General features: G+C 40.3%; 1 long non-coding RNA gene across 1 annotated transcript in view; it reads right to left on the minus strand.

Annotated features, from left to right (window-relative positions):
• The window catches only part of LOC130611048 (uncharacterized), a 162,966-nt gene that overhangs the window by 112,544 nt on the left and 23,921 nt on the right, over positions 1–26,501 (minus strand). The window lies entirely within an intron of this gene.

Raw genomic sequence — 26,501 nt, forward strand, 5'->3', positions numbered from 1 at the left:
AAATGGATTAGTAGTCAGATGAAGTGATCAAAGAAGCCTGATCACAGGCAGCTGATCCCTGGTCTGGTGAGAAATTACCTGAACACCCTCATATTTGAAAGTAAAGTGGACTTACGAAGGGTCTTTCACCACTCATTGCATTCCTACTGTGATAAATGGACTCCTGCTACATTCCAGTGGGGTGAGAATCAGGGAACAAGAATTTTGAGGTTGATCTTTAAATGGATTATTTGCACGGTGCTCAAGCTTAGGCCACTGCAGCTATAAGCAGGCCTTTTAATAATCAGGCGCTGGAAGCCTTTATACAAAGGCTGGAGAAGTGAATTGCTTTCCTCTTACTGAGGACAAGTTTTTAACAAATCAATGCAATAAGAGCTAGGGAAAGCCTTTGTTTCAGATACTTAAGACATGATTGAACATTTGCTTGCTTTTCTTTGTTATGATCACTGTTCAGACAGTTGAACTCAAGGATCTTAAAGGTCTTTTCCAACCTAAACAATTCTATGATTCCATGATTATTATTGCCAGCAAGGATAAATCCAGCTGGATTGAGAAGTTGGTCTAAGAGCATAAAATCATAAGGGCTATATGATTTCAACTGTAATTTTATTGACCTGGTATACATGAAGCTTACATTTCAGATGTAAAATGGGGAGTAATCCTTTCTCTGGCATGACCTAAAGTGCAGTACTGGATGGTATAATCCAGATTTTTTTTTTTTCCATTTTCTCCAGCCATTTGATTTTATTTTAAGAATGCTATTGAGAACTGTCGCTATTGTACAGGCTTGTTGAAATGCCCCATCTGAAAAGAACAGTGGATAACTAATAGCTGCCTTTTGCATGAGCAGAACGATCTCCTAAAAATGTAAAAGAAAAAAAACCAACCCTGTCCTAAACTAATTAGACCAAGCTAATAACACATAGACAAAGGCAGATAATACCAAATTATTTTGCAAAACAGATACACAGATAGTGTCTACCCTGTGTGGATTTCCTTCCTTGGAGGGACATCTTCATGCTGCTGCTTGGGTTATTGAGTCACTGGACTAGTTTCAGTGCCTATCATGATTCTTTCCATGGCTAACAGAGGCTGTATTTTGGTAGTCTCAAAGACCTCAGTGATCCCTTTCTTACTTAAGTTTGTCTGTCTCCCTGAAATACAACCACAGACTGATTTCAAATACTGCCTAGGGCTCAGAGCGACTGACCTCCCTCACACTGCTGATAGAAACATAACACTTCTTCAACACTGATCAAGTCCACAGCTTGCAAATACCTGCTGCCCAGCTTCTGTGACCTTTGGGCGTTTCATGGTTTCAAAAGAGCTATATCACACATTGTCACCATTTGATCAGCCTCTGAAAGTGGAAGCGTTGGGAGAAAGGAGACCCTATATCTTTGTCTTGCAATGATTGTGAGAGGAAATGGGTATATTTTATCTTTGAACAGTGACACCACAGCTTATGGACACAGTGGCAAATTCAGTGTACACGTTACAACAGCACATCAGGAATCAGCATAACAATTATTTAATGCACCTGACTCATACAGTCTCTATTGCATGAGAAAGTTACTCTGTTTCTAAGGAGGTAGAAATGTGTATCACCAGAGTTATGGCCTCCAGAATTCCATATAACAGCAGTCAAAACCAACACTGCAGCTTTGTTCAAACAAGAAAAACATTCAGAGGAGAGCTGGCAAGAGATAGTAGCAGAGGTCCCTAGAAGGGGTCTTGAGTAGACTGCACTTCCACAACTTAGGCACACACAATGGCTGCATTAGGATGCAATTTATAGACCTGGGCTTGATTTTAACAGTTAGCAGGGTATTACAGACCTGGATGACCTAACTGAAAGTAAGATGAAGTCCTGTTTTTTGAGAAAGATCACTGAGTATAAAAAGGCAAAGAGTAAGATGGTAGATAACATAGGCACTTTAATAAGCCCCACATGAGAATATTCAGTTGAACGCCTTTGAAAAAATGTGAAGATCACCTAAATCAGGGTAGAGGTAGAAAAATCTCCAGTTATGGAATGCAGTTTCACAGGGTCTTTATACATAAGAAGCCCATTGAAAGGCCTGAATCTTAGTTTTCAGCTATACTTCATTGCCCTTCCAAGGGTCATGCCAGCCTCAGAAATGGTGCAATGCAGGAAGAAGACACAGCACCACTTTCAGACACCAGACACTCACTGGTTTTGCCACCCTAACAGTGTAGAGAGGCCACAGATTTATCTAAAGACTGGACAGACAGATTGGTTAATAAGTGACAAATCACACTAACGATTTCTTTGAAATTTCTAGCTCATGACACAACCCTCAGAAGCAATTCAGGCCTGTCCCGGCACCGGCAAATTACCTTAGTATGAATCAGGTTTAAATCTGTCATGCTTTCAAAATGCATACCTTTTCATGCAAATCCTACTCCTTTCTCACGCTTTCAGTGGACAACACGGTCATTTGTACACAGCTGTTGCGGTGAAATTGGCTCTAGGTTTAGGCTTTGCTTCTCCATTCGTGTGTCCGTAGCCTAAGAAGATGCTGAGGCACAGGAGCTTTATACCACCCCCACGTGTCTGGGCAGAAAGGACGGAGATCAGATAAATAAGTGAATTATGTCAACACATGAGAGACATTCTCTACAAATAGAAACTCCAGGTCCAAACAGGAGAAGCCCAGTATGAGACCTACCCTGCAGTGACACAGCCCAGGAAACTGAGAGGGTCTGAAGTATCTGGGGAAGAGCAGAGGGAATGCAGCAGCAGGGAAGTGTTCTCAGTTACTCCCTTGCAGTAACTGTCACATCAGGTCATGATGCAGAGGTTAAGTTTTTGGCTGTCAACAAATGACCTCTTTAGGGAGAAGCCAGGCAGGGAATCCCCAAGAGAAACAGCAAACTGCTATGCAGAACCTGGCTTAAGAATCTATTATCAAAATATTGTTCTGAAACAGGTAACTATACCACACTTAGGTTTGTTACAGCAAGAAGGTAATTCTTACTTGTCTTTCCGTCTCATAGCTCCACTACAGCAGAGTGTGTTTTCAGAAAGAGAAACTGCAAAATAACTGTGAAAACTTCCAGAAACTAAAAAAATGAATGATTTAAAGAATGAGTTAAACACTCATGTAAGATAAATGCAGTAAGAGTCAGTGTGCGCCCTGGAGGTGGAAAACCTGCTTCATTTCTTTGAAGGAATCAACAGGTTCGTGGAAAAGAAAACAGGCTGATATCGTCAGCTTGGATTTTCCAGAAGGAATTTATAAAGACCCCCTCTAACTTTTCCTAAAGAAACCAACCTATCAGCGGATAAAGAAGGCAGCATACTCATAACTAATAGTTATAACTAGAAGAGATGAAAGAAATGGGGAGATGTCATTAGTGTCTGGCTGTGCATTAGGATATGTGCTATGAGCTATGAAAATCTGAAAAGTGGATGAAAAGTCAGATTACAAAGTCTCCTGACAATACTGAGTTAATCAAAATAGCACAGGCATTGGCTGGGGGGATGGAATTGCAGAAGAACTTCACAAAATAATGAAAGAGCAGCTGAAAATCAGTCTCGATAACTGCAAAGTAACAGAGGTAACGCAGGACACATGTTGGAGAAAACAGTCCCGACTTCGCATGAATAGAAGTGAGCTGCCCCTTGGGAAAGGGACTTGAGTATTATAACAAACAGTGTCAGCTAAATGCTCCTCATCAGTAAGAAAATAAGCTGAACATTAGGGATTATTAGGCAAGATGTGGGGGTTTTTTTGCTTATTAGATGGGCTGTATAGCTGAAAAATGCAGACACGGTTTTAGGTAACAAAAGAGAATGACAGACTTCAGGGTAAACCAGAAACCCCTATTAGGTAGCTGAAGACTGCAATTAGCACCCCTTTTTGCTTTCTCTCCACCAGGCTGAGAAAGTCCAGGTCACTCAAACTCCTCTCATACAATTTCTTTAGAGGGACAGATGGAGAGAAGAAAAAAACCCAGAATTTTATGTCATCATGTTCCTGATTGCAGAAGCTCACTGCTGATTCTCCATTAGTTATGTCACTTTCCCCTCAGTATAATACCTCACTCTCTCCGGTAGAACAACACAGAGGATAACCTCTTCATAACCTGATAACCTCCTCATAATTCACAACCTGATGGGTTATGAGCAGACACCGATCCAGCGTATACAGACAGAATTCACTCAACACAAGAGAAAAATGCAGTTATTCTGCAGCAAAACAGACAGCTTGGTTATCCTTCTGATGCAGCCAGTTGTTTCTTTTTTTTCCTTTCAAATACATGTATTTAAGATCCTTTCCTGTTAAATCACAAAACTGTATTATCCTCATTGTTGAGCAGCTACAGCCTGTGCTGATTATCTCTGCACTTTCTTCAAAGGCCAGTCGCTATTTCCTTTAAGCTCAAGTTCAAGTCCTCTGAGCTGCTTCAATAGCACGAGCCATATGCATCCCTGGGGAGACAGGCCAATGGGCAAACCAGCTTATGAATGGCCAGATTTGCCTTGCTGCTTTCATGCAACAGCAAGAGAACAGGTTATTTACATTACTATTATCCTTGGACTACTTCTGTCTAAAACAAAAATGAGGCAGCGGGAAGCAAGGCAAGCTAAATCAAAGATGGGGCTAAAGCCAAACTTAAACCAGTCTTCATAGTATTTCTACACAAACAAATAGGGAAAAGGAGGGAACATTGCAAAGGAGAAGTGGATGTAACTTCAAAGACAGGAACACACCAGTGGGTAATAAATATTTATAAAATAAGACATGCATCAGCTTGCCACATACGCTTTCTACAAAATGATATATGGATGACTAAAGTGTGATAAAGAAATGCAGAGTAAAGTAACACAGAGGCTAAATTTAGACACATGTAGATTTTTCCAAATGTTGCATTTTCAAGTATATTAAAAAAAAAAAAAAAAAGAGGCAAGGAGGGAGGGGAAAGATGAAGATTGGATTTTTTTTTTTCTCCCCAAACTAAACACAACTGTTTCACATCTTCATTTTTTCTTTGCTTCTTCCCTTTTTTTAATTTCCCTCAACTTCCACCCTTTGTTCCTTTGTCTTATAACACGTTGTTATTCTCAATATGACAAAAGTTGTACTTTTAATGCCAAATTGTTTGATACATTTTATAAAAGAAAATGAAAGACAGACCTTTGACTTCAAGGAGATGTGGAAGTTTGCTTGGTGCCATAATGTGCTACATCCACCATTTTCAGTTAACCCCTTCCCTGGCCAGCTGCTGCCTACGCAGCCTTAGCAACACATTTCCTGCCAAGGCAGCTGAACAGATCACCAGCCCCGTGAAACACAGAGGTACTGTTTGAAATTTATTTGATGCTTCTTTGAGATCAAATTAAGGTTTTCACAGTGCATTTACCAGAATGGTGACCACATCTTTGGGCTAAAAGGGCTGTTCCTCAAACCTGGCCCCCAAATGACCTCAAGTGGGTCTATATTTGTACCTCATAAGAGAAGTGAAGATTTACTGTTACTAATACTTGTCATTCCTGCCATTCTAACACAAAGCCTGAGCTGTATTTTATTCTGCAATGTACCTTTTCCTTGAATAACATGATCCTTTCGACATGTGACATGCTCAGGCAATGCAAAGGGCCTGGCAATGGCACCAAGGGACTTGAAGAACACAAGGTGGTACAAGCAGCAGAGGCTTTATGATATAAGATGGCCTGCCCTGGCTGCAGAATCTGACGATGGTGTGCCAATAGCTCGAATCATAACACACTGTGCATTTTGCAGGGCTAAAAAAGACAGCTTTTTAACTTATACAATGAGCACTTCTGCAACAGAAACAACTGTCAGACAAATATAGAACCCTGAAATGTCATTTTTATGCTCTTTTTTTTTTTTCAAAGTAATACTACACTTTACAGTAGAACATAATGACAGTTTTAAAGAGAAAAAGAACAGATTTGATTTTAAAGACTAGGTATAGAAGTGAGTCAGACCTGATCTCAGGGACACCAGAGGAGATTTGGAGTTACTGCGTGAAGATTATTTCTGATGTAGGAAAGAATAACTGATATTAGGATCCAGAAAACTCTGGAATGAAAAAAGGCAGAAACATCCTGCATGATGGGGCACTCGAAGACAGTCACAAAAGAAAAAGATACATAAAGCAGAAAGGTAATAAGCACGGGCACAGTGCTCCCCAAAAAGCATTCTGGTGTCTGGACGCAAGCACAGGCATTTTTAGCTAGCACAGAATAGAAGCACTAGAACTCAGTTCTGTCTGTTGAAGAAATTGCCTAATTTTGATTGCTGCAAGTATGTTCAGGGTGTTACTGAAGAAAACCTGGGGTAGAAGGAGCACATAAAGCTGCTTCTCAGGCTGATCCTAGTAATGCTGATCAGGCAAGAGAGTCAAGAGGCAGGAGGTCATAGTAGTATTGTAAGACTTAGCAAGCAGAATAAGAAAGATGAAAGATACAAAACAGGGAGAAACATACTGTCTTTCAGCAACATCCTTTTCCAAGTATATAACATATAACTTAAAATAATAATAAAAAGATGGCTCAGTAAAGCCATTATACAGAATAACAAGTTTCCCTAATAGTAATTCCTTAGGATTAGGAGTATTTGGCAAAATTTGCCTGGTTTTGAAACACTTTTGTGTTATTTGCCATAAAGGAAGAAATGGTAGAGATTGCAGCCACACACACAACCCTCTGCTTTGACCCATGTGTACTACACAGTTATTCCAAAGCAGAAAGGCAAAGAAAGAAGTACAGACAGGTTTAATTTGTCTGCACTGCCTCAATTTCTGGTATCACAGGCCCTTTCAGAGAAAAAGAAAAAATATTTCTGTAATGGGCAGGAATCACTTCTTTCTATCACAGTTATTAAAGCTGTTACACTTCATGAGAGAGTAAGTTCTTCAGCCTTCCAATATGCGTACACTCCGTGTACCGTGTATCTCTAAACATGTTCTAAACAAAGCATCCTTTGCCTTCAAACTTTATCTTTGCAGAAACTCTTTCTAGAAGCTAACATTTTTCTTTACTTGAACTGCAAGAAACCATTTGTCTAAAAGGATCTAGGATGATAACAATACATGGTATTTGCTTTTCTACATATATCCACTATATCTCTCTCATCGAACATCTCGGTTATATGGCATGTTACTCACATTTTGACCTAAATTATTACACAATCTTCCTTAGCGCTATTTAAAAGTTGCCTCATTTCACCTTGAATACCACTAAGCAGTGACAGCTGCAGTGATTTCTAACATGGTTTCTGCTTAGTTTCTGGAACCCATTCGGGTAACAGGCCATACCAATATAAAATCTTGTTATCTGACAAACTGCTGTGTGCTTCGAATTAGTCTGAATATCTAGTTTGGACATCTGAAACAATCACACTTATCAGGAGACAACTAGTGTGCAAACGGGGTTTAGACTGTTTCAATATTGACTCACAGAAGGATTTACGAATGTTTTGGGTTTGTTTTTTTTTTTTCAAGAAATATAAAGATATCTTGTATGGATGTAAAGGATCCTGTAATAGAGAGATCGCAGAAAGCCTGATGAAAAGAATTATGTTTAATAATACGGTAAACTAATCGCATAATAGAATTCAATCATGCAGCTTGTGAAAACAATTACGGTCAAGAGATACAATTATCAGGCATCTCATTCCCACTGAGGTAGTGGGATGAATCCTGCTGTCCTTGCTAAATCTTTTTCCGAAGAATTCCCACTGAGCAAGGTACAAGTTTCTCGTCACTTCCAGCCCCTTTCCTCAGTGAGACAGTATCATTCCCAAGCCATCTCACAGGGACCCGTATTGCTGCCAGTGTACACCTTCTAGCCACAGTGAGTTGCAAAGGGCAAAAGTCCAACAGGGCTTCACAAAACAGAGTACTGCTGTTCCACTTTGCCGTGAATCTGATCCAAACATAAAACACCCTGTTAAGATAATCTCTATCCTGGTTACCCAGTGGCTAGAAAGTCAGACAGGAATCTAATGCATAGATACCAGGACTTCGGTAGCCCTTCCCTGAAAGGACTGGAGTTGTTGTCCAAGGCAACATTGGTAGTTGTCCAAGCAATGGCACAAAACGTGGCCATTTTTGCAACAGCCCTCACTTGCTCCAACTCATTCAGTACTTATTGCACCCACAGTAAAACAGCAAAGAGTCTGGGAAAACCCCATCCATGATTATTTACAACCTGACTGCACACTACCAGGAGAAAGCTTCTTCTCTGATACTTATTTAAACCAAAACACCAAAGAGAAGCTTTGTATTTTCCAGCCATACTACCCATGGTTATTATTTTGTAACTCCACATAAGAAAAGTTTAATTACATCTGGTAAATACCTATAGGGGCAGGGCAGCTTAGTCACTCTAAATACATAGCATAGAGTTCCCCCTATTTCTGCATTACAGTAACACCCTAGTCTGAGTCTCTGAGCAGGTCCCAGGCTGTCTTTCAGATGGTATTTAATGTGAGGTTCTCACTGCTTGCTAAGAAAGATCCCCTGGCACTTTGCACAAAAGTAGGGCTATTAACCTCTCTGACCTGACCATATTCCACCATTCATTAAACACCATGTGGGGAAGAACTGGTTTAGCACTGACTCAGAAGAAAGAGTGCCACCCACTGAACCAAAGACATCACACTTAGCAGCAGTCTGAGTATATACGTACATAGACATATGTGTGTTTATAGCATATATACACAGTGTATGTTGAACAGACACCAAGGAGTGATCTGACGTGGTAGTTACAATTCACTGTGTCTTAGATTAATGTGTTACATGGTTCAGTAGCAAAACTGGCAAGATGTTAAACGATCACATTTAGTCACATTAGGTATGTTGTAAACCAAATACAGAATTTTCTCCGATGCTCATAGTTTCAGCATCCAGGGAGAAATCCCTAATCCATGACTGTAGCCTTAAAGTGGCAGTTTCACACCAGCAGCAAAATGAAGCAGGGAATGAGGCCATGTTATTTCTCCCATCCCACTATTTCCTCTCTACATTGTGGCTGCTAAGAACAACTTTCCTGCTTGATGTGTTGTTCTTTCTGCCAGCTACCACCTTAAATTAGGCTTTCTTATGTCATTTGGGGGTAAGGATCTTTGGGTTCATGTCAGGAGATGCATTTAACATGCATCTGATACTCCAGCATAAGCAGCTGTGACATGTAGGCAATTCTGAACATCCACAACCATCACCACCAATTACCCCCTTTATTAGTCCGACCTTGTGGTGGATGCCCAGGGAGAATTTCACTGTCAGTCTAAGCATTTCACAGCTTCCTATGTTTCATGAATGAATATATATAAATATATATATGCTGTGTTTCACATTTCACTTGTTTGCTGCCCTTCCAGACATCAGCTTCTTAATTTTAGCTGCTGCAGTAATAAGACATAAATCACTTTTTTATGGCTGCTGCACCATTTTTCTGCTAACAGCTGTCATAGTGCATTAGGCTACGTTATACACAATGAAGAATGAGGGAGAGGTGGAGCATGACATGCACAGCCTATCAAATTTATTAGGCTGTTTGGTTGGTAGGCCTATTCATCTTTCCACACTGAGAGTACAGTAAGTCCTAGTAACCCAAGCTAATAGCACTCCAGGAAACATTAAGAATGTAGATTATATACAAATCAGGAAACTGATACTGTGTATTCAGCTGGGATAACCTACTCCTTGATAACGGAGATGATGTATTTTAGGCATCCGTTATCATCCCTTAGGATGCTTTTATGAAAAGGCATTTATAATTCAGTTTGCAAGCACAATAGAAATCTGTATTGAACAATGGAACTGTTTAGCTTGTGGTTATGTTTATACAGCTCAGACACACTCAGGACTTGTCTACACTGCAGGCTGTGGGGCGTTGCAGAGACGCTGCATCTCCGCTGAGGTAGCTCATGGCTTCCTTGTACAGTGAGGACATTTCTTGGGCCCACATTTTGGCAGCAGGTGAGTACCTACCCAGAACAATGCAGGAAGTCTCTTGGGTGCCAGAAGTGCTGCTCTACCCTTGCCTGAAAAGTCAATCCTTACTCCTGTGTTTTGAAGAGGTTATCCACAGTGAAGCATCCCTAGTCATGTTTATCCTTTCAGTGCAGCTCGGCTTCTCTGACACTAGCACAGATTTTTAAAATGGGCTGTAAAAAACTGGCAAATCTGAAAACCTGTTGAAAAGCTCTGGTCTCACAAACATCAGGAATTCTTACAGTTGTTTTTACTGAATCCTGAAATTGGAATTTCCAAGTGGAATTCTCCTAACAGAAGAAACAGATGTTTCTGTAAGAGCAAAAAGTAAGTAACTACAATATGTAAATTTGGAGTTATAGAGTAGATTGTTTAGGCTATAATAGTACAGACTGTAGAGGGTTTTGTAAGTGGGACAAAGTTTTAAGGAGCACTTAGAAGAAATATTCTTCTTCTTCCTTTCCCATGCAAAGCCACCTGCTGCTTCTGCAGCTATTGGGAGTTCTTTAAATGACAGCACTGAGATGCCATACTAAGGAATACACAAATTAAAATCTTTACAATTCTAACTTTTACCTAATGAACTTTACAGCAGCATTGATAGCATGAGGAATCCTGTAAACCACGTGGTAATGTTAATTACATGTAAATGGCAATTGTAAAGGTTTCAATAGTGACCTCTGTAACTAGAAACCTTACTGATCAGGTATGCGCTCCTACGTGTAATCACATAGTGCTGGAAAACACACCAAAATCTTCTCCTGGCGTGTACTGAAGTCTGTGTAAAAACCTGGGTGGAGTCCTGAGGAACAAATTTTTGCTCAGTTCCTTTTCAGAAGGTGTTAAATGTCTCCCCCCTTTCCCTCAGTAAATTAAAGTTTAAAAGTTGGACAATTATTCTGAATCATTTTATAGCTATGAAGAAAGCTGACTGAAACAAAAATTCACACAAAGTAATCCGTGCTGGTTCAAAACATTTGCAAAACGATGCTTGAATGAAGACTTTGCAGGTCTTCTGTTTCCTATCTGCATATCAGCACTACTGCACCTAGTGAGTCTTTTTGATTCCTTGGGTGCTCCGAGACCTGTATGCAACTCTTTCAGTCCTTTGCTAGTTCCAATGTACAACTCTTTCAGTCCTTTGCTAGTTCCAATGTACAACTCTTTCAGTCCTTTGCTCACTCAAATGTTTCTGTATGTAACATACACATTTCAAAACAAATTCACTGGAGTATGAGCCTCATTTTTTGTGGCTGTTGTTTGTTGTGGAAACAGTCCACAGACTTGGGACACTCTGGAGAGATCCGTTTTAAAATTCACAATGCACCAAAGCACACATTTTGTGCTTCCCACCCATTACCAGGCTGCGCAGGTAGCCAAGATTTTCCTACAAAACATGAAAGTTTTATCAGGAGCCACAAGTCATTTGAACACAGCACCAAATAAGCCAGGGTCAATACCATGTCACACCATTTGGGCAACATCACAAAGGGGCTTTCTCTGGCACATGGAAGCTAAAGCTCCTGGCAGTTTATAGGCTTTTTGCTATGACTCAAAAGAGCATTGGACACTGCTATGTCTGGTCAGCTTTGCTGGCTGAGCTGAGCAATAAATAAGACCATATTTGTTCTCTTCATCCTGAAAATTAAATTCATTCGAGCAGTCTTCTGTACCAGCATACATGCACAGCAAATCTACAGCCACTGCTTGCTACTACATGGGAGTGTCATTCCTCACTCCTTCAGTGCAGCCATACAAGATCTAGACACGTTTTGGTTTGAAGAGGTTAACCATCTCTGAACCTTATGAAGTGTTTTGAGTGTTAATGGTCTCTGTTCAGTTCTGCACTGCTTTGAAATAGCGCAGCTTATGCATCTGTTTATTTGAACTCAGATTAGCTAATGCAGTTGTTTATTTTTCCTTAACTAGAGCACTAAAACATTTATTCTATATAGTTTTACTCATTAATTCCTAAGAAGCACATATTTGCAGCATAAGAACTTGGAAAAAGTTGTTCACATCGAGTGGGAAGAGTAACATGATTTTATCCACATTTGGGTCTTATTGTTTTAAAAGCAGAAGAGAAATGACAAAATGTTGAGACCATTACATGTGTGCAAAATTATTTATTTGATTTTTTTTTTTTTTTTTAAACCTAGCAAAATGCATGAGTTTATTTAAATTTTGTTTGGATAAAACTTTCCCTCGATACTATAGTCTATATAATTTAATTTGGTTTATTGCCTGGATGCTTTGCATAAAGCCAACCCCCAAAAGTACATCCTCCAGCTATATCTAAGAAGGTTGCTAGTTAACTGTTTTCTAACCTTTCCAGCCTTCTGTAAGGAAGCATCATCAGTATCAGAAAGCTTGTTCTAATTTCATTATGTGGAACAATCTGTAGTAAGGCAGAATTAAATTCTCGGGTCAAAAGAAACATTCTGAAATGCCAGAAAGGGTTATATTGATGTTTTCAAACCAGAAACTTCCTACTTCTCCTTTTGCAAGAAGGGGTTCTTCTGAAATTTACCTATATTCAGTTTTAATGAATGTTTAAAAGCCTAAATGAAACGCCTCCTGACCTGAAATGACATTTCTTTCAGATTTGTGTGTTGCTGTTTGGCAAGAAAACTGACAAATTTTAATTCTGGGTGGACCAAAAGAAATGTTTTTATTGTTGTTGATTGTTTGGTTTGGCCAGGGTACAAATACAAATAAATAAATGCTTTATACAGCTCTAGTCTTCAGATTAGCGAGAACTAACTTGATCAGCAAAACCATCCTTTCAGTTTTACACATGTAAACAAGTTACCGTATTTGTTTTCGCAGGCTTACTTCATACTTATGCAAGAGAAGAAGGAGCAAGATTTCCTGTCAAAATAGTAAAAACAAAGAAAGGTTAAAAAAAAAAAAGAAAAGAAAAACAAACCAGTGTAATAGAGCCGCATCTCTCCTGTGTGTTGCTCGACACCAGCTGAAACAAAGCTGATTTGAGACTCTGCAGAAGCATACTTTGGAAGCGAGCAAAGTAAATTCAATCCTGCAGCAGTAGAGCAGCTCCCCCAGACACTGCACTGGGAGGAATCAGGGGAGTTTCAAGGAGCTGTGGGTGGAAAAGAGGATTAGGAAGAGCCAGCAGGACTTGGCCAACCTTTGCTAACTTCCTGACCCCCGCTTTCCACCCCTGGGAGCTATGCTCTGGTCGTGGGAACAGCACCTGCCTTCCCCGGCCCCATCTCCACAGGGGATGTGCTGCTCCACTGGCGCCCGGGGCCAGAAGCGACCGCAGCTAGGGGAAAGCCTCCCGTGCCTCATCTGTACTGTTCATGGTTCCACGGGGAGGGGGAGCAGTGGGGTGGAAGACATCTGAGGTGTGGTGGAGCAAAGGGGTTCATTGCTGCAGGTTTTCCTATAGCCCCACTGAGCAAAGCACCTAGCCCCACCTAATTGGGGAAGATCTTGGCTGCTGGGGTCCCATGGGCTCCGACCCAAAAGACAGCACAGAAACAGAAGCTGCCATCATCTTTCACCACGGGCTGTGCTCAAAGGCGGCTTTGGGTCACACAGGTGGACACCAGTAGTTAACCATGAGGTTTTTTTCAGTCATCCACATCTAAATCATCAGTATTTACATTACACAAAGGTTTAAAGCCATCAACTACAAGAAATAGATAGGATCTGAATAACAAACAAACTGAATATTGAACATGCTTTCTATATCACCCTGTCTCTCTTACAGCAACGCAGAGAACTGCAATAAGGTACATGCATACTTCAATACATGTGCATGCAATACACAACCACATGTACTGGTTGTCTATAACGTCACTTTGGGTCAACACCTACACCTCTTGTCAATTCCTATACAGGCAGATTTTCATATGTAGTGTTATGAGGGCACTCTGAGCACACGTGTGAGCCTGCACTCATGTGCACACATGTCTAGTGTGAACATGGATTATCCCTTAATTCCTATCTAGAGGAAGATACTTTACAGTAGTGATAAATCATGTACCACAAAACATGTCAACGCAGTGGTCATAAATGACCCAGTAACCACACAAAACACAGGCCGGTGGCATCACCACTAGCAAACATTTTAGCCCTGCAGATTAACTGCAAGCCCAGGGCAAAAGCTGAGGAGAATCCTGTTGAACCAGACACTTTCCCTTTCCCTGGTGTTTATTCTTTCCTTTTTTTTTTCTTTTCTTCCAGTTTCCTCCTTTCTGCAGCTCACTTTTTCCTTCCTCTGAATAATACAACTATTACCTGTTTTTCTAAGTCTATCATTATGCCTACCCAAATTAATGAATCTTAAGAGAACCATTATCATAGTTCTGTTCATATCTGTCTTGTGTAATACTTCTTTTGTTTCTCAGCTTACACAAAAAGTAAAATTATATTTATTTGCTTTTTTCAACCAGAAACTAGTAGAACATTTGTCATGTAGACAGAAGAGACTTGTGAGTGTCCAGACATAGGAGAATTAAAAATATTAAAGAAATATTACATTATAATACACATGTCCACACATTCTGTATATCTTGGAACTCACCTTAGTTATAGGTGATGGTTGTTCCCTCTCCCACCATCACTTCTGCATAAGCTCAGCCCAACTGAACAGCACTTTGAGGAGCAGATTCCAAAACTCCTCAGCCCTCAGGAGCTGTGGATGCTACACGTGGAGCAGACGAGGGGAGGAAGCTTGCTCCCACCTCACCTGTGCTAGTGTGCAATTTGGACAGACAAGAAAGAAGGTAACAGACTTCAAATATGGACATGCAGGAACACTCCTAACCTTGCCACGAATCTTAATTATTCACTGTTATAATATTATTGTGCTATAGATATAGCCTTTTTCTTTTAAAAAGTAGTGCATAATAAAGCAAATAAGATACAGTGTCAAGCATAGAATTATTCAGTATTCAATTCTAAATGCAGGGAACTAGAACCCGAAGAGGAAAATTATTACTGCAGAGAAAAGCCGGACAGGCTGAGGTCTGCAGATGAGTGCAGGCTTTGAGATAAACAGTGAAGCAACTCATTGTCTGAAGAATCAGCAAGGGCAGGGAAGGAACTGTCTCTCAGAATATCAGATCTTGGTGGTTACTGCAATCCCTATTAGGTAAATCAGATTTAAATCTGTCTAGAACAATACGAGAAGCAGAAGGAGGAGAGACCTCCATTCTGATTTTGATCTTGCATCCTGGGACCTGTCCGTTTCAAGATATTTTGTACTTGATACGTTTCTTTCCACACCTGCTGCCCCTTCCCCATCCTTGGAAGAGCAGAGGTTGGCAGAGGTAAGCTCTTGTTTACAGTCTTGCCTGGTTGCTCGGACTCTGCTGCACCAGGGCAGAGTTCTCACATGGCGTGGTCATAGGCCTGATCTGGGAGTGGTGCTTCCCTTGTAGTATATGAGATCTCAACAAAAGTGAGTTGGGAGTTCCCAAAGTGAACTGCCCTAGGAGGTAGTTAGGTTAATACCATAAAAGTGAAAGCTCTTTTTATGAGCCCTTAGTGAGAACTAAACCTGCGAGTAAGTTGCCGAGATTGTTTTCAAGAAGGCAGCTCCAGTAAGGACTTATATCGCAGTTTCAATAACAACACAGAAACCTGCTGATTTATTGCGATGTGTTTTTAGAAACTTTGGGATGCTTCAGGTGGCTACAAGTAATGCTGGAGCTTTAAGCAACAAATGCTTGGATGAGCTCAAACATTCCGGGTTTTCCTGTGCTTAATATGTTGCATTGCTATCTTGATATGTAATGTCACAGATGGTAATATTAGTCATGAAAGAACAAAGAAGCCAAGTCCATAGACAAATTAAGGTGGTGGAGGGGCAGACAGAGAAAGGCGAGAAAGACAGAGAACAGTGAATGCCTACCACAAACAAGCTGTATTTTGAAGGCTCTTTATACACACTGAACACCTTCTTAAGATGTGTTGGCAAAAGTTGGATAGAAGTTGGATAGAAGGCTGTAAATCCTTAACCTGGCTGGTATCCACTGCAAAAAGTAGAGCAAGTAGTGTGGTGAAAATACTTGGAAATGAATGGATGAACTTAATTTAGCAATGGGCAGCCATCCCACAAATTCTCTTGCAAACCAATGGTGGCTTCCTCTCTTTATTTTTTAGCTAACTGCACAGCCCTTCTTCAACAAGTTGATTTAGAGTGTTTGCCTCTATCTTCTCTGCACCTTTCAAAGGTCTTTTTAAACCATTTGCATACAGTCCATTTTGCCTACCTTTCCTAAGGGAAAGATTCGGATACATTTAAGTATGAAAAGAGTAAGACAGTGATCGAAGGCACCATTTGACAGAGAAGTTATAAAGCCCATGGAACTACATATGCTGTAAGGAGTTGTGGAGGGATTCTTCCAGCTCAGCACAGAACAGAACATGGTCACTGTTTGCTAAGTGACTTCCATTTCCATGAATGGAAGAAGTGGAGTTGATGTTAAATGAGGTAGCACACTTCCATGAAAGAAACACACTTCTTGAGTAACTTCTAAAGACAAATATGCAATCCTATAGAAAGAAATTCACATGTAGAACTGTACTGGTGAAATGGCCCTTCTCATCTCTGAGTCATCTATGAGTTTGGGAAGACAATGAGAAAGACAATTGGGCCAAAGAGCTATGAACTGATACAATTCAGAAATTTTATGAAGGAAAGACAGCAAAAATATTTCACCTACAGTAAATGTAAAAGTTTGTCCTTAAGTTCAGCTTAGAAAAGATTTTCTACTTTTCTTTTGAATTTGGTTGACTTTACAGAGGTTGGAGTATATATGGTGACGATTTACTAGAGTTTGAAGGTTGAACTCTCAGGGAGGAAGGGCAGAAAGGGGTGGTTTACAGGTGTAAGGCATACAAATGAACAAATGGGTTTTTAGGCTAAGCAGTAAGGAAAATTCCCAACACTGATTTTATTGTGCTATGGAATAGAGTACTCAAGTGAAGGGATAGATGCCTAATAGCCTGAGATGGAAAATACTATATACTGAGAGTACACTTTCACTGGCAAGGAAACACATAATTTAATAGGTCTTTTCCATTTCTATGATCCTGTAACTTGGGGCTATTCCAAAAGGAAAGATACATTGAAGTTCTGCATCTCTTTCATAAAGCTCTTGATCTATCTTGGCATACACAGGCTCATATATTGAAGCTATTTTGTTTGAAAGATTTTACTATTTGGAAGGAGATTTGATCATTCTCCAGAGACTGGACAAATATTGTGAAAGCAGAAATAATGGCAAGTGTTACCCTCTTCCTTTAATGGCATTTATTTTATAATCCAGATTTGACAGTCTTGCTGCAGTGCCTGGATTCCCTTAAGAAAGAAATAGCAAACTAAGTTGCATTGCATATGATAATTTTGTAATCTTCCTCACATTTGTCATACATCGCTCTCATTCTCTGTGCTTTTACACAGTTCACAAAGCAGAAGGTCTGATTTCCATTTACTGCTTTGTTTTATCCGATGCTTAAAGGGTAGGACAGAAACCCACAGGCAATTCCTCTGATACTGTAAGAACCTGGGAATACACAGAAATTGGGCCCATTCAAAGCCTCATATTTCATTTAAAGTCCGAAGTGTGGATAAACTTTTTCAAGGACCATATACTTTTATTAACAAAGCCATATTTTACAGAAATAAATTCAAAGGGTTTAGATGGTTAACAGTGATTGTTACTGAGTGATTTGGAGCACATAAATGAGACCTCAGCCTTTCTGCAAATCAAGAATACAGGAAAATTAATCTTTGGTCAGTTGAAAGTTATTGCATTGAAGTAACAGAACATAAAAGTCCATTCCATGTTAGGTTTTTTTCAACCTGCTAGATGCACATGCACAAAATTTGACCTTTTTAAGACATTAACACCAGAGGATCCCCTGCCTCCTGACGTTCCCTCTAATTGATGTAATCTGCACAGTCAGGCTAACTCAAATATATTTTCCCAGACCATGAATCATGTTAACTATACTTCAGTAACATGAGGAAAAAGCACAAAGAGCTGCTTCTGCTCCAGAACAAACTTCAATCTTGGACATCAATGTTCATTTCTGTTTAGGATTATAGCTGTTTCCAGTGAAAAGCAAGATGTGAGTATCTTATTTCTTGAAAGAACAAAATGCTAAAATGTGCATGGATAAATATCCATATTCTCCTTCACGCTAGGATGCAGTTCTTAACGATCAGATTCTTGCTCATGTCAAGATGTGGAAGGGTGGAAAAGAGTTTTTATATGTGGATATCCAATCAAAGTAGATTATATGAAAATCTAGGAGGGGAGTGGTGGGGAGAAATATAAAAACAAACCAGAAAGAAACAATGAAAAAAAGAGAGAAATGGTCTTGACCATCTTGTGGTGTTAAAACTATTTAATATGTTGATGTCTAGCTGACTACCTAGCACATCCCAAGTTGTGCTTTAGTACCATAGGTCTCAAAATCCTTGATACTGTAAAACACTGAAAAAAATGAACATGGATACTTAGGTAAGTTCAAGAAATATTTCTCCTATGGTTTATGAATGAATGCCATGACAATTCTGAAGGCTAGGTATCAGAATTAAAAGTATATGGCAGAGTCTTGTTAGAGGTGGTGCTCTTACAGTACATGAAATAGTGTTACCTGCTGTGAGACTGACTCTAGGTGGTAAGGAAGGTTTAACACTGCGTGCTGTGACATTGCAGGATTTGATACACATGAACAATATCCTAAGGATATCAGCTTTAATGTTATAAGTTGTAGATAATTTCCTTTTCTTGAAAGAGACTTGAGCCACTTGTTCATGGAGAACTTGTTCATCCCACTGGCTTGATTTCCCCAATATATTAGTTAAACAATGACTTCAGAATCATCCAGGAAACAAAATAAAACAAAAAGCCCTTAACCCCACAACTTCTGTTTCCTTGTTAATTTTGCTATTGGGAACCATAGAGCAATAATTACTTCATTTACACATCAGTTTTAAATCTGCCTGAGAGTCACAGCCCCAGAGATATCATGGCATAAACAGTACCTCTTCTAGGTTTCTTTCCTATTTCAGCATTATGAGGATCAAGGGAAAACATGGATTATGAACACATAGACCAAGAAACTTTCTGAACTTTGTATCATTCAAAAACTCACATCTGAGGTCACAAGGTACAGAGAGGTTGCATGATGCTTCGTGTTAACTATCCTGATAGCCAAAGAGATCAGTTGCCAGCCCACGAAGCTATGCAAGAAAGCTAACTCTGCATGCAACTGTTCTGTGTATGTCTTGGTGTTTACCTCCTCTCAGCAGACAGTGTACACGGAGGTAGGACATATTCTCCATCAGGAGCAAGACAGTTCCTCTTGGAGATAAAGCTGATTGTGGTTGTCTGACACGGATGAAAACCATGACAGAGACTCTGAGCACTGTAATGAGACACTCGATCTCTGTGGAAGGGGCAGTGACCAAAGGCCTTAATGTATTGTGTCCTGAGCAGTCATTGCCCTACTGACTTTCCTCTCCTTTTGATACCAAAAATGCTCTTCCAGAGAGGCTCCTTTTTGCCCGTATTTTTTTCCCAGTGCCTGAACTTCTGTACCTCTCCAAATCGCAGCCATATAGAGTGGTCACAGTAGGAGGGGGACAAGTTATTGTAAATAGATATGGCAGCAAGCTGGGACCAATAATGTGGGTACAAATACATAGTGGTCTGGAGTACCAGCACGAGAAGGCACACAGCAGCTTCTAGGCACATAAACTAGATATATTTAATCTTTTAGGTGTGTCAGAAAAATCCTGCTCTTCTTTCCCATAAAGAACGAAGAGCTACAGGCTTCTAAGCTGAGATGCATAAAGTCCAAGTATTTGGCTATTTGATGTTTTTATCAGCATTTTAAGAAGCTAGAATATTTTACTCCAGTTTGTACAACTGGACTTTCTCCCACCAAGAGAAGAGAAAGAATTGCTTTGGTGGGACTGGAGAGCTGTTTGTCAACAGGAATCATCCTGCTGCAGTCTTGCTGTTTCAGTATTCCACAAAGGTGCTAAACAAAATCCTGTTGAATGCATCATTAACTTTTTTCCTCCTCTCTTCTCTCTTTTTTCTGAACTCTATTCTATCATTAGGTTGAACAACAGAGAAAGCAAAGCTGAGAAAATGCTCTGGAAAAATGTTGAGGATAGATATTAGGCAAAGACCCCATACTGCATGCTCTTCAGGGCTTCATACTAACTAATGGGTGGTTATAGAGAAGATTAAGTCAGATGCTTCACAGAGATGCACAGCAAAAGAAGAAGAGACAACAGCCGCACAATCCAACCATAGAAATCTGGCCTGGATATAAGAAAAGAATTCTTCACCATGAGGTAGTGTGGCAAGGAGCAGGTATCCAGAGAGGCAGGAGAGTCTTCCCCGCCTTTGGGGTATTCCCAACTCACCTGATGACAGCCTTGAGCAACCAGACCTAGCTTAGATTTCAGCAGGAGAAAAGACTAGATGACCCTTTGAGGTCCCTTCCAACCTACATTAGTGTGCTGCTCAATGTGAAACAAACCCCCCAGTATTTCACAAAAAAAAGGCAAATCTGTGTTTTCCCTGGAGGTGTCAGTCTGCAACATGATTCAGCAAGGGACATGAAAGCTTACAAGAGGTGGTAGCTCCAACACCCTTTTTGCACATTCTGAATTTGTCCACCCCTATGCAACCTGGACTCCTGGGGTGAAATATGGGAAGAAGTATAGTTACAGGCATGGCAGCTGATGCAGGCCATAAAGATGTCAAAGGTCTGACAGCACCACAGACATGGATAGATTTGGTATCTGCACTGTGTGGCGATTCATCCACGCATTTGGGCACAACCTGCTGCGCTTATGCCCTGCCACATGGCCATCTGTGTAAGAGGGGAGCTGGCTGTCCATTCCAACCCTCTTTATGTCTTTTCTGAAGGGGAAATGGGGGCCAAGGAAAACCCACCTGGCCGAGGCGGCTGTTGGCAAAAGTAACGCTGTTGACAGTTCGGGGCCAACCTCCCTACTGAGACTCTCAACAAAGGAGGAAGCAAAAGGCACACGTGGTTTCATATGCCTTTGGCTTTTCTTGGATTAACTTGATCCCTGAAGTCTGCAGGAAAGCAGAGCTGAGGAGGCAAACTGCTCCAAAAGTAAATGCCGCCTGGGGACTTGGCTGGGAATTAGACAGACATGTTACTGAGCCAAACTGTAAATCTAAAATTTTGAAATAAAGTTTGGAATTTTCCTCAGAAAAGCTCGGCCACCGGGAGGTCTGGCTGCAATGCCAGTGCCAGATGAGGCAGAAAAAACTGGACTGAGCTTCAACAAGCAAGATATTCCCTGATTGCCAGTGATTGACAAGCTTGGCTTCAGCCCCTCTCCTTGAACACAACCGAAGCAGCTATCGGAAAAAGGCACCTACTGTAAAAAACACAACACAGGGAGTTCAGTGGGTGGTAAGAGTCTGCTTTTCACTCAGGCACCACTCAGGAGGCAGTCAGGAGCAGCGCACTGGTCTCAGTAGCAGCAGAGGCTTATACAGTTGAGAAAACAAAGTTGAAAACAAACAGCTGCATAATGTATTGCAGTAAGGCTTTCATAGCACAGAGATAGTGGGTCATAAACAAGTCCCCCAGTAACTGGAGAATATCCAGCAAGGCACAAGGCCTAAAAAGAACTATTTGTTTTTTTTTACTCTTCATGAGATGAAATGCACACTGCAGGAAAATCCCGTGCAAATCAACATAGCGTCATGGAAACCACGAGACCATCAATTAAAGTAATAAATGGAAAGGGTTATAATAATATATACTTAGCACTTTACATTTTCAAAGTGCTGACAGCACATTAATCCTCAAAATACCCTTGTGAGGGCAAAGGCAGCTTTAACATTTTGAGGTGGGCTTGTGAAAAGTATTTTGGTCTCAAATTGATCTGACCTGACTTCTGTTCACTAGGATCATGCTATTCAAAGTTAAATTAGATTATAGTATTTTCATACCAGATAACACGGTGCTTCATTGTTTCTCCTCCTCTGAACTCAGAAGCAGAGCCCAGCCAGCTTGCTAAACCAAACTTTGATGCCAGCACTGTAAAACTGCTTTCTAAGGTCAATTCTTCCTCTTAGCGTGGGCCTAGGACCACTGTGTTTACTATTACTGGAGAATTTTATTACATTCAATTACTCAGCTAACCTTTTTCTACAGAAAAGAAACTACGCAAGACATACTTGCCAATAATTCATATACCAAAACATGCAGACTAGCCATTTCCAATGCACTAAGAGAATTGCCTCCAAGACAGCCAGAAAAGGAAAACAAGAGAGCATAAGTTATATTTTATAACTTCAAAGGGCTGCTTTTTATCTTCCATAGATCATTTGCTCAACTGCAGTTTTGAATCAGCTCTGCATCTCCTGATGCTCAGGTCAGGGGCAGGGGATGGGGGGGGGGGGGGGACGACAGTCAGTTGTTCAGTTTGTTGCACATTTTCACTCCTATTTCCAGTTGTTTTCATTGGGGCCATGATTCTTCTACTACCCCTGTAACTGTTCATGCTCTCAGTAAGTCAAACTGTCAGAAATGCTGGATACTCCTCTGTAGTTGTGCAAGATGGGATTCATTAAATTAACATGAAATTAAGTACATTACTATAAATAGAATATCTGTGTCAAAAGCACAAAAGCTAATATTAATTAAAAAAAAAAGTATAAAATGGGAGTCCAAACTTAGATCTTGGAGGAATGATTAATGAAAAACAAAGCTACGAGAGGCGAGCTGATGTCTATAGAGAGAGAAAAGAGGGAGAAGGAGGAGAGACGTAGAAATCACATAGACAGGTACTTCCTAACTATTTAAAATAACCAGTAGTTCAGTGGATATATTATCCAGATCAAGTGTATGATACTTCATGTTCTACCCATGTAACCTTAAAACTGAATCAGCAAGTAGTTGAGAAGCAGAGTTTAATAAATACTGGGACTGGTAGTATTCACTGCTGTCAACAGTACTGTGTGTGGTAATGGAGCAGAATGCTCACCATACCTAAGAGGTAACTAAAAAGTTTAATTCCCCCACTCCTCCCAACCACTCCCAAAACCCCCAAACCCTAACAAAGCAACACTCATGCCAGCACAATGTGACATTTGATGAGTAAGGAAGGAATTGCTAGTGAAGCTTCTAACCAGAATTTATCAGGAACGTTCTTTTGAGAAAAGTAAGTCCAATTTAAGCAGTGGCCTTCTTTAGAATCACAGACATACAGCTACTTACACAAAAATGCCAGAAGCCACCCATTAGAAGTACGCTTAAACAGTACATTGCTAGCAGAAATTGTGGGATGAATACGTGCTGCCAAAGTGTGGCACAAGCAGATGTTTAGTGAAGGCTGATGGGGTGCACATGCATGGCACCTAGGGTAGGGAGGGAGGGAAGAAGAAAGGGAGAGAGGCTCTGCAGTTAAGTTCTGCCAGATCCTGCTGTGCTGGGCATTCCCAAATGCTTCTGCAACATGCATATATGACTTCTGGCAGACGCCTGGGTTGGGTCCCTCTATACTGCTCAGCTAAAGAGATAAAAATAGAGCTGAGAAATTACTTCAAAATATGCAAAATGTTTTGAAGATAAAGTCCTCAAAATGACTGAATCATCTCTTTATTATTAGCGGGAGCGAGCAGAGGTTAAAAAAAGATCTGAAATGACCAACCACTTCACATATTGGGAAATCACCTCAGTGAACACAAGCAAGCTAAATGGTGGTGGCCTAAAATTTCCATTCTGCTGTCTATTAGATGAAAAGCAATGACAATTCTGTCTGCTCACAGACTGCGGGTATGAAATTTCAGTGACCCAAGCAGATCCCAGACAGATAATAACTATTGCTCTCAGTTCTCCAAACTATGAGTTCAGAAGTTTAAGCTGATACAAATAGCGTGTTTTGCCACTGTAAGCTCTCTTCTGCTTATCTTTAGATTTTATGCTGTGCTTATTACAGTGGTATTCCTTCTAGGCTACTCTTCCCACAAAACACTCTTGCCAAACTCCTAATGATCCATTCATCCTCTGTCTTGATATAAAAAACCTCATGCAAGACATGATAAACACTAAGGCAATTAGCTACACCACCTGCCCCATTCCACCTACTTGCCTTACGCTACCGAAGGCACCACCACATCAACAACAACTACAAATCTGGATCCAGACCCAGACCAGTAAGATGTCCTTCCACAAACTTCCAATTATGTTTATTTTTGGCTGCTGAATAAGACCAACTTCCTCCTTGCATCGCATTAGCTTACTCCAGGAAGTATTTAAAATTAGAAAATAGAAATGCTTCTTTGCAAACTATCAAAAAAAAGATGAAAGAAAAAAACACAACAAACACGTAAATTACAGGAAATCATGTGCCCTTTAACCAGATCAGCATAGCGGAAATGCAGACATTCTTTTGGAAGAAAGGACTTCTATTTTGTGGCAAAACTGAATATATAACTCGTGCTTTTTACTAAGTAAACCCTAATGAGTATACATAATGCATATGCATAATTGAGGTTGTATGTTGGCCGGGGGATAGAAAAATATAACCAACCAAAACCAGACATTCTTTCCTCCAAGATGGAAGTACCTATTTACTGCTCTAAGAGGGAAAAATTAAAGAAGATCTCCTTCCTTGAAACTATTCCCACAAAAAATATATTAGCACAGCTACACCAACTCTTTTTCAAAAGAGTGGAATAGAACAAGAAAAATAGAGGCACATTCAGTTCACATACACGTGGGTAAGACAAGTATGGGTCCCCTACAGACCACTTATGGGAAAAATACGGTTATTGTTGTAAATAGTATTCCTACTCAGTATTTACTAGTGTCAGTGAAAATACTCCCACTGCTTTAAGGTGTGTAAGTCTGGCTCAGGGTAATATTTCAAATTATAGAGCTTTTAGAATTTGTATACTTGCATTTTTTTTTTTAATGGACAAGCATTAGACATCCACATGAAAATACTGCTAACCAGGTGCCATAGTGAATTGCTTCTGTATCAACAGGTTAATAACAATAATATTAGACTGAGTAGTGTAAAATTCAATGCTATTCTACTGTGGGTTAGCTAGCATAATCCTATTTATTGCATTTTTAATGCTTTCTGAGGGATTTAGGGGTGTAGCACCTAAATCTATGCCAGAAGAGAATTTAAAATACTTAATGAAGATGAACAGTTAAAACTTAAACAGGGGAAGTTTAGATTGGATATAAGGAAGAAGTTCTTCCCTGTAAGGGTAGTGAGGCACTGGAATGGGTTGCCCAAGGAAGTTGTGAATGCTCCATCCCTGGCAGTTTTCCAAGGCCAGGTTGGACAAAGCCTTGGGTGACATGATTCAGTGTGAGGTGTCCCTGCCCATGGCACCGGGGGTTGGAGCTAAATGATCTTATGGTCCTTTCCAACCCTAACTATTCTATGATTCTATGATAACAGTATCATTTAACATAGCACTGGTAACTACTGGAACCAGAGCCAAGTTGCTTATGTTTTTATTATCAAGGCACCAAAATCATGGAGAAAATTAAAAAACTGTTGTGACAAACACTTAGGAAGAAGTCTCCCTTAAGTGAAATAAAGAAAGAACTCCTGGCACTTCATGAGTAAGTATGAGCTTAGGACTTCGCAATGTTGAAGTGAAAATTTTGATCAGCAACGAGATCTGCATTGTTTTCATCAAAAGACAGTGGGAAACAATACTTGCTCTCATGAGCTTACTACTTTCATTTCCTAAGCGTAGGAGAGGATTACATGAAACACACATTAGATTTTCTGGTTTTTTTTGCAAAAACTCCTTATAGCATGAGTTGCTAAAGCACACTAACTGAAAATCTTGTGTATATGGTGCTGGGTTTTTAATGGACACAGTATAAACCCAGTGCAAGATAAATTTCAAATTTACTCTCCAAGACACTTCCATTGTTGCATCATAATTTCTCATTTCCACATTATTAAAGTTCTCTCTTAATATGAAATGAAGACCATTTCTTTCAACATTCCTAGAAAAGGACTGAGTTCACACCAGGGCCAAGGCAGCAGAAGGGAGACCAAATGTGCCCCAAAATCACATGGTTTTCCCTTTGAACCCAGTACCTCAGCAAAAATCAATGAAAGAAAAGTCTAACTTTCACAAAATCCCAGACTGGTTTGGGTTGGAAAGGACCTTAAAGCTCATCCAGTTCCAACCCCCTGCCATGGGCAGGGACACCTTCCACTAGAGCAGGTTGCTCCAAGCCCCGTCCAACCTGGCCTTGAACACTGACAGGGATGGGGCAGCCACAGCTTCTCTGGGCACCCTGTGCCAGTGCCTCACCACCCTCACAAGGAAGAACTTCTTCCTAATGTCTAATCTAAATCTTCCCTCAATCAGTTTAAAGCCATTGCCCCTTGTTCTATCACTACAAGCCATGCTAAAAATTCTCTGTCTCTCTTATAAGCCCTCTTTATATACGGAAAATGTCCCATTAAGGTC

This window comes from Pezoporus wallicus, unplaced genomic scaffold (genome assembly GCF_028554395.1).
Source record: "Pezoporus wallicus isolate ANWC-B61680 ecotype Strahan unplaced genomic scaffold, APGP_CSIRO_Pwel_v1 scaffold_11491, whole genome shotgun sequence".
In the NCBI taxonomy this organism is placed as follows: domain Eukaryota; kingdom Metazoa; phylum Chordata; class Aves; order Psittaciformes; family Psittacidae; genus Pezoporus; species Pezoporus wallicus.